Below are 12584 nucleotides of genomic sequence, written 5' to 3' on the forward strand. Positions count from 1 at the left end.
AAGAAGGGACTCGACGAGTAGGAGTTGGCAGATGAAACCCTAAATCCCGGGGTTTTGCACCCTATTTAAAGAAGCACAAGCCTCTTTCAGCCTCTTTACAGTCCCTTGAGAGCTTAGCAAAACCCTAATATATGTGTGCGTGTGTGTGCCCATTCTGTGTTTGAAGCTTTGGAAGAGGATTGTTGGTGAGAATAGCTTAGGGAAACAAGTGTATTGAAGCAAGGAACTCGGGGGAAATCAAGATCTACTTTAGTTGGCATCTTTTGGGAAGGTATTAAGTTGTTATCTTAATCCCATTTCGTTCTAGACCTACTTGGATGGAGTTTAGGGTGTCTTGGTTTGGTCATGGAGCTATTTCTGGGGTATAAGCTCATATTTGAAGTTGTAACTTCAAATCTGAACTCTCTGTGAATTGTAAGACCATAAAGCTTTCAGTCTTGGCAAGTACGAACCCCTTCCTAAGTGTAAAACCCCATTTCAAGCTTATTTTTGGCACTTTGAGTCAATAGAGCCTTGCATGCACGTAAAGTTTGCAACTTTATGTGATAAGCATGCTTAAGGAAGTTGGATCTGCAATTTGGGGCCTTTCCATGGCTTAAAAAGTGTATGCATGGTGAAATGACTGAAGGGACTCGGCGAGTCGCATAGTCGACTCAGCGAGTCATATGAAGATATGCATTGAACTCGACGAGTTGGATGAACAACTCGGCGAGTCTGATGAAGATTGTCGTAGACTCGACGAGCTGAATGAACAACTCAGCGAGTCAGTTAAGGTTTCCCAGTTGATGAATGCGTGTGAACTTGTCGAGTTGCAAGAAGGAAAACTCGACGAGTGGCCTTAGAGCTTCGATCGAGAACCTTAGCAACTCGATAAGTCACCCCGGTGACTCATCGAGTTGCTATTGTTATGGTATGCTACATGTGGTTATGATCTGGTAGATCGGAATTAGGATAGACAGTATGTTATGCTCTTATGATCCGTAGGGATTGGTATGTCAGTGACCTGCGAGGTCGGTGCTCTAGTTACGATAGATTTCTATGATTGATGATCAGTGAGATAGATATGTTGATATTTGTATATGCCATTATGTGATAGATATGCGCACATGGTTATTTGATTGTTGGTTGGGTTGAGGCGGTCCTGCTTTGTGTTGAAGGCCAACATACCCTATGAGCGGTCTGGGGAGACTGTAGGCCGACGTGGCGAACCAATCATGTCGAAGGCTTGGGATAGGATCAGGTAGACTGTAGGCCCTGCAGGGGGGTCCATTCAGGCCGATGGCCAGTATGAATGTTATTGATTGTCTGTTACTGACATGGTATTATCAGTGTGGTATTGGTATTTTGGAGGTAGCTCACTAAGCCCTCAGGCTTACATTTTCAGTTTATTGTTTCAGTTACTTCAGGAGATCATGGAAAGGTGAATGTGTGACCGTACCGCTCCTCATCCTTTTGATCTAGTTATTGGGACACTCTGATGAATAATGATTTGAAAATATGTTGTAAACAAATACTATTTGGTTTTATTTATGATTGGAAAAGTTTAAATTTGGCGCAAATTTTTGGATGTTACAAACACTCTAAATTTTCAAACAAAATTTTCATTTTTAATTCACTTAAAATCAGTATCACATCTTCTCAAAACCACAGTGTATCAAATGTCAAAAACACAAATCAACAAAACAACTTATAATATCCCAAAATCCTCGACATAGTCTCGAACAGGTGTGTACAATGAATTCGGCGTCTTCTCGCGATCTTGAGAAGTACCTGAAAGACATATCACACAACACGGTAAGCACGAAGCTTAATGAGTTCTCCAAAATACCACATACACAAATAATAAGCCTCTCATGGCTATAGCTCGGCATGGACCCTCCGTCCATGCGTCTCGGTGAGGACCTTTTGGTTTCACGGCTCGGTGTGGACCCCCCGGTCATGTGTCTTAGTGAAGACCCTCCAGTCTCACAGCTCGGGTTGGACCCTCCAGTCATGTATCTCAGTGAAGACCCTTCAGTCTCACAACTCGGTTCGGACCCTCTGGTCCTGCTCAGTAAATCACATAATAATATAGCATATATAACAAAGACAAAATGCATAATATCACATAACTCAGTATAAGCACATAGGACCCTCCGGTCGATAACTCAAATAAGACCCTCCGGTCACACAATATTACCACTCAGGTAATTATAGTGAGAAGACTCACCTCGTAAGTAAGCAAGTAGATCTAGTACCCCACGGACAGTTTAGACTCCGCCTACATAATATAGTTATCTCTAATAAGCAATTTGTAATAACCACTTCGAGATGCTAAGCTAATCCCCTCCACTAAATCTCAAAAAAGGTGAAAATATCATTTTACCCCGCATACTCCTCATACGCCCAGCGTACGAGGCCTCGCGCTCCTGATCCTTCCTATGCAGTACACTAAGCGTACACCACATTACACCTCGCGTACCACCCTTCACACCAGTACGCCCCGCGCACTATGGTCTCCTCTTAAACCCTAAAGCACTCCGAACACCATAACTTCTTCATTATAAATCTGAATCCGACGATCCTTATATCCATGAAAAGGTAATGAGATGCTCTACGCTTTAATCAACTCATACTTTTCTTACAATTTCCCAAACAAACATCTAATTTCCATAAAAGCCCGAGCTGACATATTACCAAAATACCCTTTGGCACCAAAACACAAACTGAAAAACCGGATCATCTAAATTACATCATCCACCTCCAAATGAGTCTAACTCTCAGTTCTTCAAGGGTCCTAAGTCTGCTAATACCCACTCCTTGATCACCACCCGAAATGGGAAATGATTCGAAACAGGGCATTACACACACACTCTCAAGGGTTAGGGTTTGCAAAAACGTCCCAAGGAGAGTGAAGGTTGAAGAGGTTAGGTAAATACGATTATAAGGATGATTATATAGGGGCTTAACCCTAAAATTTAGGGTTTCTACACCTGGAGAGTACGCCTAACATACTAGGGCATGCACTAGTACGCTAAGTGTACGCACGTACGCATGGCGTACTCCCATTCTTCCAAATTTACAATTTTGCCACTAGGGCCTACAATGGACACATTCACTTGGACTTAGGGACCAAAAATGTCACAAACAAAAATTATAGGAATGAATTTAGAAGTACCTTAACATCGGGATGTTACAGATAATGTTTTTTCAGGTCCCATTTTCACCTATCTCCCTCGGTTTGTGCTTAAACACATTAAACCCCATATAAAATTTGCAGCAACTTGACTTCCTTTTAGAAAACCCATGTGGGGTTTTCAATATCTCCTTCTTGTCACTTAATTTTTTTTCCAGAAATCAGGAAACATGGTTTTTGCGGGTTTCTTTTCTTTTCCAAAATTTTAATATGAAATTCATGTATCTTTGATTTCTTTGTTGTTGGTTTTCTTTGTTTCCAATTTGTTTGTACTTTGAATTGAATCTAATATGGGTCATGAACTTCTCTTCAACAGTCTTAATTGAAGAATTGTGATTCTGAGTCTAGATCATACCCATGTGAAAAACGATTGGGAACAATAAAGAAATCAAAAAATTTGCCTAATGATTTCGATTCACTAATTTAAGCCCTTAATACTTAGAGGTCATGATAATAAATCTCATTATTTACACTACTTTTTAGTATTTTAGGCTTGAAAATCCTGACTCTGAAGAGGTGAAAGAATTTGTAAAAAAAAGCAAGTGAATTTGACTGAATATGTGCTTAAGAAGTGTAAGACAAGGGTCTGAAAGGTGAAAGAATTTGTAAAAAAGCAAGTGGATTTGACTGAATATGTGCTTAAGAAGTGTGAGACAAGGGAAAACTTCATGATAAGCTTACTAAGTTCTATGACTACCCTAAGTTTAGTGCTCCATTTAGAGAAGCTGATAAATGCTTTTACTTGCATAACAATGGCCTTCAACCACATAAAGTCCTCTCCATGCAGGTATACTATGGTAATAATGTAATTCAAACACCATGATTAGAAATCTTATTTACCTTAGCTTATTATTCTTGTTTTTGTAGGATAGTTTAGAGGGAGTGGTAGAAGTTCTTCTTAATCTAATTGGACTAAGTGAAGATAGAACTGTGTCATTGAATACTTATGATGTTAGTGAGGATGCTAAGTACTTGGCTTATGCTCTCAGTTCCAGTGGAAGTGATTAGGTCACTATTAAAGTAATGCAGGTTAAGGACAAGAAAGTGGAGCCTGATACATTATCATGGGTCAAAATTTTGGGTATTAGTTGGTCAAATGATAACAAAGGTTACTTTTACAGCCATTACCCTGCTCCCAAGTAAGTTCAAATGACATCTGATATGGTTTTAATTAAACATGTTTATAATTTAAAGTAGATTAGGTTTAAAATAAAAAAAATATTTCTTCATATAGCTTCATTTATTTAAATCTAGTCACATAATAGCATTAGTATTCATGGAATGAAAGACTCAAAACATACCAGAGGCCATGAAATGTGGAACTTTGAAGACACTATGCTGAAACTTTTTGACTTTTGATGCAAAGATAAAGATCCCTGTGATTATATTGTAAGTAACATGTATTTAATATATTACAGAAAAAACATTTTTTGTTCGTACGTTGGTTTAGTGTTTTCACCCATTTTTATAATCCAACATGCTACTAAGATAGCATTTGGAGTGATGGAATCGAGGAAGGAATGTAAAGAAAAAAATAGATTGTTTGCCCATTGGAATGGAATTGGTCTTTCTTTCCTCATCAGGGCATATGCTTTTTAAGGTCATCATGTAATGTAATGCAAATTTCCAATATGTCTAGATATTAGTTAATGTTCAATTTTTTGTTTCTAAAAGTAACTAATAACTTATTATTTTATAATCTTATTTTGGTTTTAATATACTTTTATTATGCTTGATTTGTAGCATACCCTTGTTCATGGGAGTGAACAAAAAGTATGGTGTTCAAGCTTCAAAGGAGTTGAGCTGTTTGTAGATTAGTGGACCTTTACTCCTTGCTCTTTATATCAAGATGATCCTCTATGTTTTCAACTTCAATAAATTGCTCAAATTGGTAAACAAATTTGCACATGGAAAAGAATCCATACGAAATGAAGAAACCGGTAATTTCACTGATGTCAACATAAAGGATTTTGTAACAACATAAATTTTCAAAACAATTTTTTATTTAATATAAAACATAAGTCATGATAAAATCTCAAAACTCAAAGTATCATATAACATCTCGGTAAATACATCCCAGAATCTCAAGTACATAAAAACTTCTTCAGTGTGTACGGATCATGCAGACACCTTTCCACGATCCTCACTGGTACCTGAAACACATATCACATAAAACGGTAAGCATAAATACTTAGTGAGTTTCCCAATATACCACATATAAGACATACGCCACTCAAGGCCATATCTCTATGGGACCTTCCGGTCCATGTGTCTCAGGGGACTTACGTCCCAACCCTGGTAGACCTTCCAGTCCTACTCATAATAACCTTTCGGTCCTCCTCATCGACCTTCCGGTCCGTATCATCTTGACCTTCCGGTCCATACATTGTTGACCTTCCGGTCCATATCATGATGACCTTCCGGTCCATAGCATACTACTCATAACATATCCTAACACATGCATCTCACATATCAACATATATCGCATACTCGTCATAACACATAAGACCTTCCGATCACACCTAATTACCACTCTAGGTAACATATAGTGAGAAGACTCACCTCGTATGTTGTCTAGTAACTCATGTGCTCGGTATCCCTGAACCTCGTAACAATGACCTAGCCCCGCCTAAACATATAAAATAATCATCTCTAATCAATAACGACTCCCAAGGCTAGACTAGTCCCTTCCTATGTTCTCTCAGAAGGCTAAAATACCATTTTACCCTTCTAATGGTCCAAAAGTCCAAATATTGACCAAACCCTAAAAGTCAACGGGGGCAGTACGCGGTGCCTACCAGCTCTTGTACGCGGGGCGTACTTTGGCGATCCAAAATCGGGGTCTCAAACCATTACGCGGTGCGTACTGAGATTTACGCCCAACATAAGTCTCAGTTTCATGCTCTTATGGATTTTTCATCTTAAACGGTTAAGACATAAGCTCAAATTCCAGATCTGACTATTCTAAGGTCACTTAATCCATAAAGTCGAAACCTTTAAGCCATTGCATGGCTGTAAAGGTCAACAATCACTTTAAACACCTTTCCTCTTTCCTCATTAAGCCTATATCTCATGCATGACTTAATATTCACGTCCAAGATTGGATTTTTATGAACCTACAACACATATTACATCGGAATAGGGCAGATCTAAGCTTATGGAGACCCTTTGCTCATAAAGTCTCCACCTTGGAACCAAAAACCCTAAAAATGGGTCCATAAAGCATAAATCAAGAATGGCACAGAAAGCTTTGAGCTTTTTACCTCCAAATGAAGCTCCAACCTCTGTAGAACTCGGATCTAAGTTTGTCCTCCAACTTCTAGCTCCTACAATGGCCTCCTCATCTCTTTCACCGCCTCAAAATGGCACTTTCCAGCTTAACAACACACACACAAGCTTATAACGGGTTTTTGCTCTCTTAGGGTTTCACTCACTATAATATGGTGGCTGGGGTAAGGGCCTTATCATTCCTTATATAGTCCTCAAGTATCATTTAGGGTTTTGCATCTGAGCCAGTTACGCCCAGCATACCTCGATGAGTCCGCGCCCATAATAAGTGCATGAGTACGCGCAACGTACTCTTCCGTATGCCCAGCATACTCATTTGCAGCATTTTCCACTCAAGGGTTAAACTTGACAACTTGGCAAAGAAGAAGGGTTAAATAGATGTACCTGAATTTCGGGATGTTACAGATTTTTTGAAACACTTATAATTATAAAGTGGTGATTTTAAAAAATTCCGACCCGTGCAACGCACGGGCCTCTTTACTAGTTTATAATTAAAGGAAACGATAAAAACAAATATAAAATTTAACGCAATAAGTAATCTCCCAGATGCCACTATAATTTATAATTTGTTGGTGATTTTAGTGTTGTCAACATATTTTAGTTTAGTTATTATTAATAATGAGATAGGTTGAGCTCTATTGACTAATCGAGACAGGAGGTGCAGGGTGCACACTCGGAGTGATAAATGTGAACTTAAGAACATGGGGTTCCATGGGCAGCACCCCTAGGTGCAAGGTTCCTAAGGGCAGTGCCCCTTACGGGATCAACAGGCAACACCCCGAAACCTAAACGTATTTTTATATCAAGAAGGACTCGAACCATGCATTTCCTGCCAAAATAAGGTGTGACATTATGATGATGTCATAAAGTAGTTATGTCTTGTAACCAATCCTTTATGGTGCCAAAATGCATGTAACGAACTTTCAACCAATTTCTATCGTCTTTTTAAGGATGATTGAAGTTCCAAAAATTCGGTTGGAACTTGGATACTCTCGAAAATCATACTTCTGATTCGATCTATCTCTTCTAAATTTGTGCTTCACATTTAGAAGTGGTATGACTTATAAATTGTCATTCTTTGGATTATCCTAAATCTGATTTTGTGATACCCCATACTATAATCAGGTATTTTGGAAAGTGATTGCAATCACAATACTAGAAATATACAAGTATATTGGTATTTTTCAGACCCCAAAATCTAACATTCAAAATCTGTGATTTATAAAGAATATCAATGACAAAATTTGTTAAAGACATGACTTCCAAATTCAGGAAGTTGGATATGTTTAAAAGCACTGATTTTCATCGTTGGCAAAAGAAGATGCATTTTCTTCTTACTACACTGAAAATTGTTCACATTTTAAGCACTCTGGCACCAGAAGCCCAAGAGAATGAAATATTGGAACACACCAGAAAACGCTATAAATGGGGGAATGATGATTACATCTGTCGTGGACACATTCTGAATGGTATTTCTTACTCTTTCTTTGATATCTATCAAAATCATGAATCTTCAAAAGATCTGTAGGATGCCTTGAATCCAAATACGTGGCAGAGGATGCTTTAAGTAAGAAATTAATTGTTAATAATTTTAACAATTACATGATGGTGGATTCAAGGCCTATCATGGAATAGTACAATGAACTCATTAGGATTCTAGGACAATTTGAACAACACAAGATGCAAATAGATGAATCCATTTTTGTCTCAAGTGTTATTGACAAATTACCCCCATCCTGGATCTTCTATGAACATGGGGGAAGATGACAAACATCAGAAAAATAACAAAGGAAAAAGGAAGAAGAAAGACGACAATCATAAGGGTTCAAACAAGAAAGCATAACTTGCATGGCAGAATTGTAACAAACCCGATCACGTGAAGCGAGATTGTCGTTTGAAGAAGAAAAAAGTAGAGCAAGCATTTATGGACAAGGATCAAATGATCACGGTCCAAAACCACAAGGTCATAATTTTATTTCTAGAAAATTTACTGTTGTTATATATCATGTAACACTTATTCTTGGATCATTTTATGTTCAAGATGATGATCATGCATGGTGGATAGACTCGAGGGCGACAAATCATGTATGTAAATATCGTTCTTGGTTTAAGGATTATGAAGTAGTGGATATATAATGTCCCCATTTTCCAACCCAAAATTTTCATTTTTATTTGTTAAATATATCAAAGTATAATTATATTTTATGGAAACATGTTGTGAATATGCGTGTGTATAGTACATATACAATACATACACATAATGATCTTCAACATAAAGTTGGTCCACCTTTGGCCATCAGCATGAAGCTGGTCCGCCCCTTTTTGCCTCCAGCATAAAATTGGTCCGCTATTTGGCCTTTAGCATAAAGATGGTCCGTCTGAGTCTATTGGCCTTCAACTCGAGGCTGGACCACCCTCAGCATAAATATAGAACCATATGATTTTATGTTTTAGACTCGTCATTGCTTTTATTAACTACCGGATAACATAAAAAACTAGTTTATAAGCTATTTTAATAGTTTTAATAAAACACTACTAAGCTTAAATATAAGCTAGACACAATCCAAATTTATTTTTGCTTGTAGTACGGTCATCTATTTTTTTTTTATATGAAAAGATGTTCAAAAATTATTTTAACTGTGTTTCAATAAATAAGTTTTGAAACACAAAGGATTGGTGAATACTTAATTTTTTTTTTAATACCATATATTTATACAAAACTCAGGCCTATGATGTCCCACCTCCCCATGTTTTAATTTGCAACACTACCTTGTCGTTGTTTTTGTAAGAATAGCTACCATTTGTTTTACCCAATATACTCACGTCTCTAAAACACTTTCCGTCTTAATAACGGATGACTACGTGATCTTTTTGTCAACTGTCAACAAGGTCGGTCTGTTGTTTTTTACTACCCAGGACAAAATAAGAAATTTATGCCCTTATATATACCATACGATAAAGAAAACTTGTCTATAAAATATTTATAAAATAAAAAATGCAGTAAATATTATAATCAAACAAATAGTAGAATAAAAAACCTACAAAAATCACCTAAAATGACGTCTGTATGTACTTTTTTGAAGCTAAAACATCTCTTATTTTACAATAATTAATATTTTGAAAAAAATCACTTTCAATACTTAAAAATGCTAATATATTCAATCTTTTCTTGAGTCATGGTAAATATACAATTTCAAGACCTTCAATTTTGAAAAATTTCCTTCCGCGGAAGCAACCATAACCTGCACAATCAACAATATCATATACACAACCAAAACATTAGTGAACATATATATTATTCTTGCATACTCCACTCTTCTTGTTCTCTTTTTGTTTTCTATTTTGAGCAGCACCTTATGGTTGTTTTCAGAGAAACATATATATAACTCAAAAAATCTAATTATAAAATTTAAGCAACAAAAAGATACAACATGTCCAAAGTTTATGTTTTCCCCTTTCAAGATGTCAAGAGATCTGAAAAATAAACCAGATAATAAAAAATAAGAATCTATTTTTCAAAACTATTATATATTATAACAATGGAATACATTTATACCTTTTTGCTACTCACTAAAAGTATAGATAGTAAAAAAACAGAAATAAGAACTCATATGTTCAATAAATAATTAAACTTCTTTCTGCTTCCTGATTCAAATAAAAAACAAGAACACAAAAGGTTAGAAGACAAATTAAAAAAAAATGATGAGAAGGCATAGATTTTGGTTTAAACATTGGAGAAATTTTTAACTTTCAACTACGTCTAAAAGTCAAGCAAGATAGTAAAAAAGACATAAATCAGAACTCAGAAGTTCAAAAGATAATTAAATGTCTTTCCTCCTCCTCATTCACATCAAAAAACAAGAACACAACGGTTTACAAGACAAATTAAAAAAAAAAAAAAACAAAAAACAAAAAACAAAAAAAAACAAACAAACAAACGAGAATGCAACAATTTTTTTTACCTAAATTAGATACAAACCAACAACAGCTTGACTTAGAATCTAAAGCTCAAACACAGGAATCAAATACAAAACAACAACATATTTTTGCTTCAACTAATCATATAGTATTTGGGAGTTTAACACTTTTAACTGAACTCGAATTCAACATGTAAAGATAAAAAAAATTGACCCAAATAAAAGAAAAGAATCCATAAATCAGAAACAATTAACAAAATATGAAGTTAAGAAAAAAATAAAAAAAGTACTCCCTGAAGAGTGAAGAGATTCATTCATTCGGATATCAAAAAAATCCAATACGTGACGCTCTGTTGTAATGCCTAATCGGAACTCGGAACCCAGATTGCGAGATTGAAACTTGAAAAAAATCAAACTCTGAGAGCAGGTGATGCTCGATTGAATGCACAAAAGGTTTAGAGAGATCGAGAGAAAAGAAATCAGATATCTATTTGATTTAGAATGCGAAATTGAGAATAGAATTCATATACCGATTTACTGATTTAGAACTTGACTCCTCGATCCCAACATATCGCTCAACGATTTTCAGTTTTCAAGGGTGTTACCGATTACCGATTTTGACGATTGAAAATCTCAAGAACTTTGATTATTTGTTGGAGGCTTTCAGTGAAATTATGCCCCAGTACGTTGATTTCTTCGTGAGCACAACTCACAAATGGACTGAACTTCCAACATAGTATAGTATATAGTAACGCATATTGTATAAAAATTATGCCCCCATATTTTTTATGCCCTGGGCCTAGGCCCAACTCGCCCATGTATTGGGCCGGCCCTGACTGTCAATCATACTATCTTAAATATTGGACTCAAATTAATTCCTATTTCCTACACGGGAAACAAATTTAAAGAAAATGTCAACTAATAATAATACCTTTGGATTTCTATAATTTTGAACCCTAAATGGTTCCTGATTATAGGATATGTTTGAGGGGGCGAATAAGGAGGGATATCATCAATAAGGCGATTGTGGTGGGTGGCATCATGGATTCATGGTGCATATATATATATATATATATATATATATATATATATATATATATATATATATATATATATATATATATATATATATATATATATATATATATATATATATATATATTAACAAAATGACAAAATAAGAGGCAGATTTGCACCGACGGTTTTATTATAGTAAATTTTAAAATTTTTCAAAAAAAAGATTTTACTATCGTGACATTACAAAAATATCTGGTGACATTTCTACCATGAAATCATACGTTACTCTCTACAGATTTGTCATTTTACCTACCTTTAACAGTGTTTTCTCAACAATATTAGTGAGAACGATCAACCGTGAAAGAAAATTAAACCATGAGTATTGTTGGTGATAGATTTTTGAAACTTTGACTTAAATGTAATTTTCACTATAGCATAGGGACCATTTTTATAGTTTACACTTAGTATTAATACAAATCCAACTGTTTTTTAACTATTGGTTATTTAATTTAAGGACCTTTAATTTATCTTATTTTCTGAATTATATGCATCGACCTAAAAAGTAGTAAGCGATGAGATAAGGACTAAAATGAACAAATTATATCGTGTAAAGTCCAAAACCATAAAGTAGATCAATCGAAAACTAGAAAAGCATAGGAATTACATTATCAAACCAAGAGAAGGGATAAAAAGCATATGAATTATGTGTACAATAAAACAACAAAAAAGTAGGGAAAATTGACTGAAAGATTTTTGGAAAAGATGATATTGAGAAGAAGACAAGGTTTGTGATGGAGCGTGCCGTAAATGACCATTGAACACCAATTTTTTTTTTTTTTCGATCGTATAGTATTGAGGTTTTTTATTTATTTTTTTTATTTATTTTTTTTATTTATTTTTTATTTATTTTTTTTTTATCGTATAGTATTGAGTTTGTACTTTGTGGTTTGGTGTCAAATTCATGGGTACAATGCGACTCTAAGAAAGCATAAAGTTGATAGGTTGTATTTTTGTGGTTTTCAAATCTTATATGATGAGGCCAAGTATCAACTCTTCTAAGTATAACTTTGTTAGAAATCAAATGTTATGCTAAGTAAAATGATCAATATACCTTTCTATTTGTTATTTTCACAAGTGGTGTTTGTGTTTTTTTCCCCAAAAGTCAATCTTAATCTATTTTTGGTTTT

At 35.3% G+C, this 12584-nt stretch overlaps 1 long non-coding RNA gene across 1 annotated transcript; it reads right to left on the reverse strand.

The window, feature by feature from the left end:
* Positions 1-9443: 9443 nt before the first annotated feature.
* Positions 9444-11373, reverse strand: LOC111896225 (uncharacterized). Its single transcript, XR_002851834.3, has 3 exons — positions 10911-11373; positions 10020-10108; positions 9444-9937 (listed from the first exon to the last, which is right to left on the reverse strand). It is a non-coding gene; the product is annotated as an uncharacterized LOC111896225 (long non-coding RNA).
* Between the last annotated feature and the right edge of the window lie 1211 nt (positions 11374-12584).

This window comes from Lactuca sativa, chromosome 5 (genome assembly GCF_002870075.4).
Source record: "Lactuca sativa cultivar Salinas chromosome 5, Lsat_Salinas_v11, whole genome shotgun sequence".
Lineage (NCBI taxonomy): Eukaryota > Viridiplantae > Streptophyta > Magnoliopsida > Asterales > Asteraceae > Lactuca > Lactuca sativa.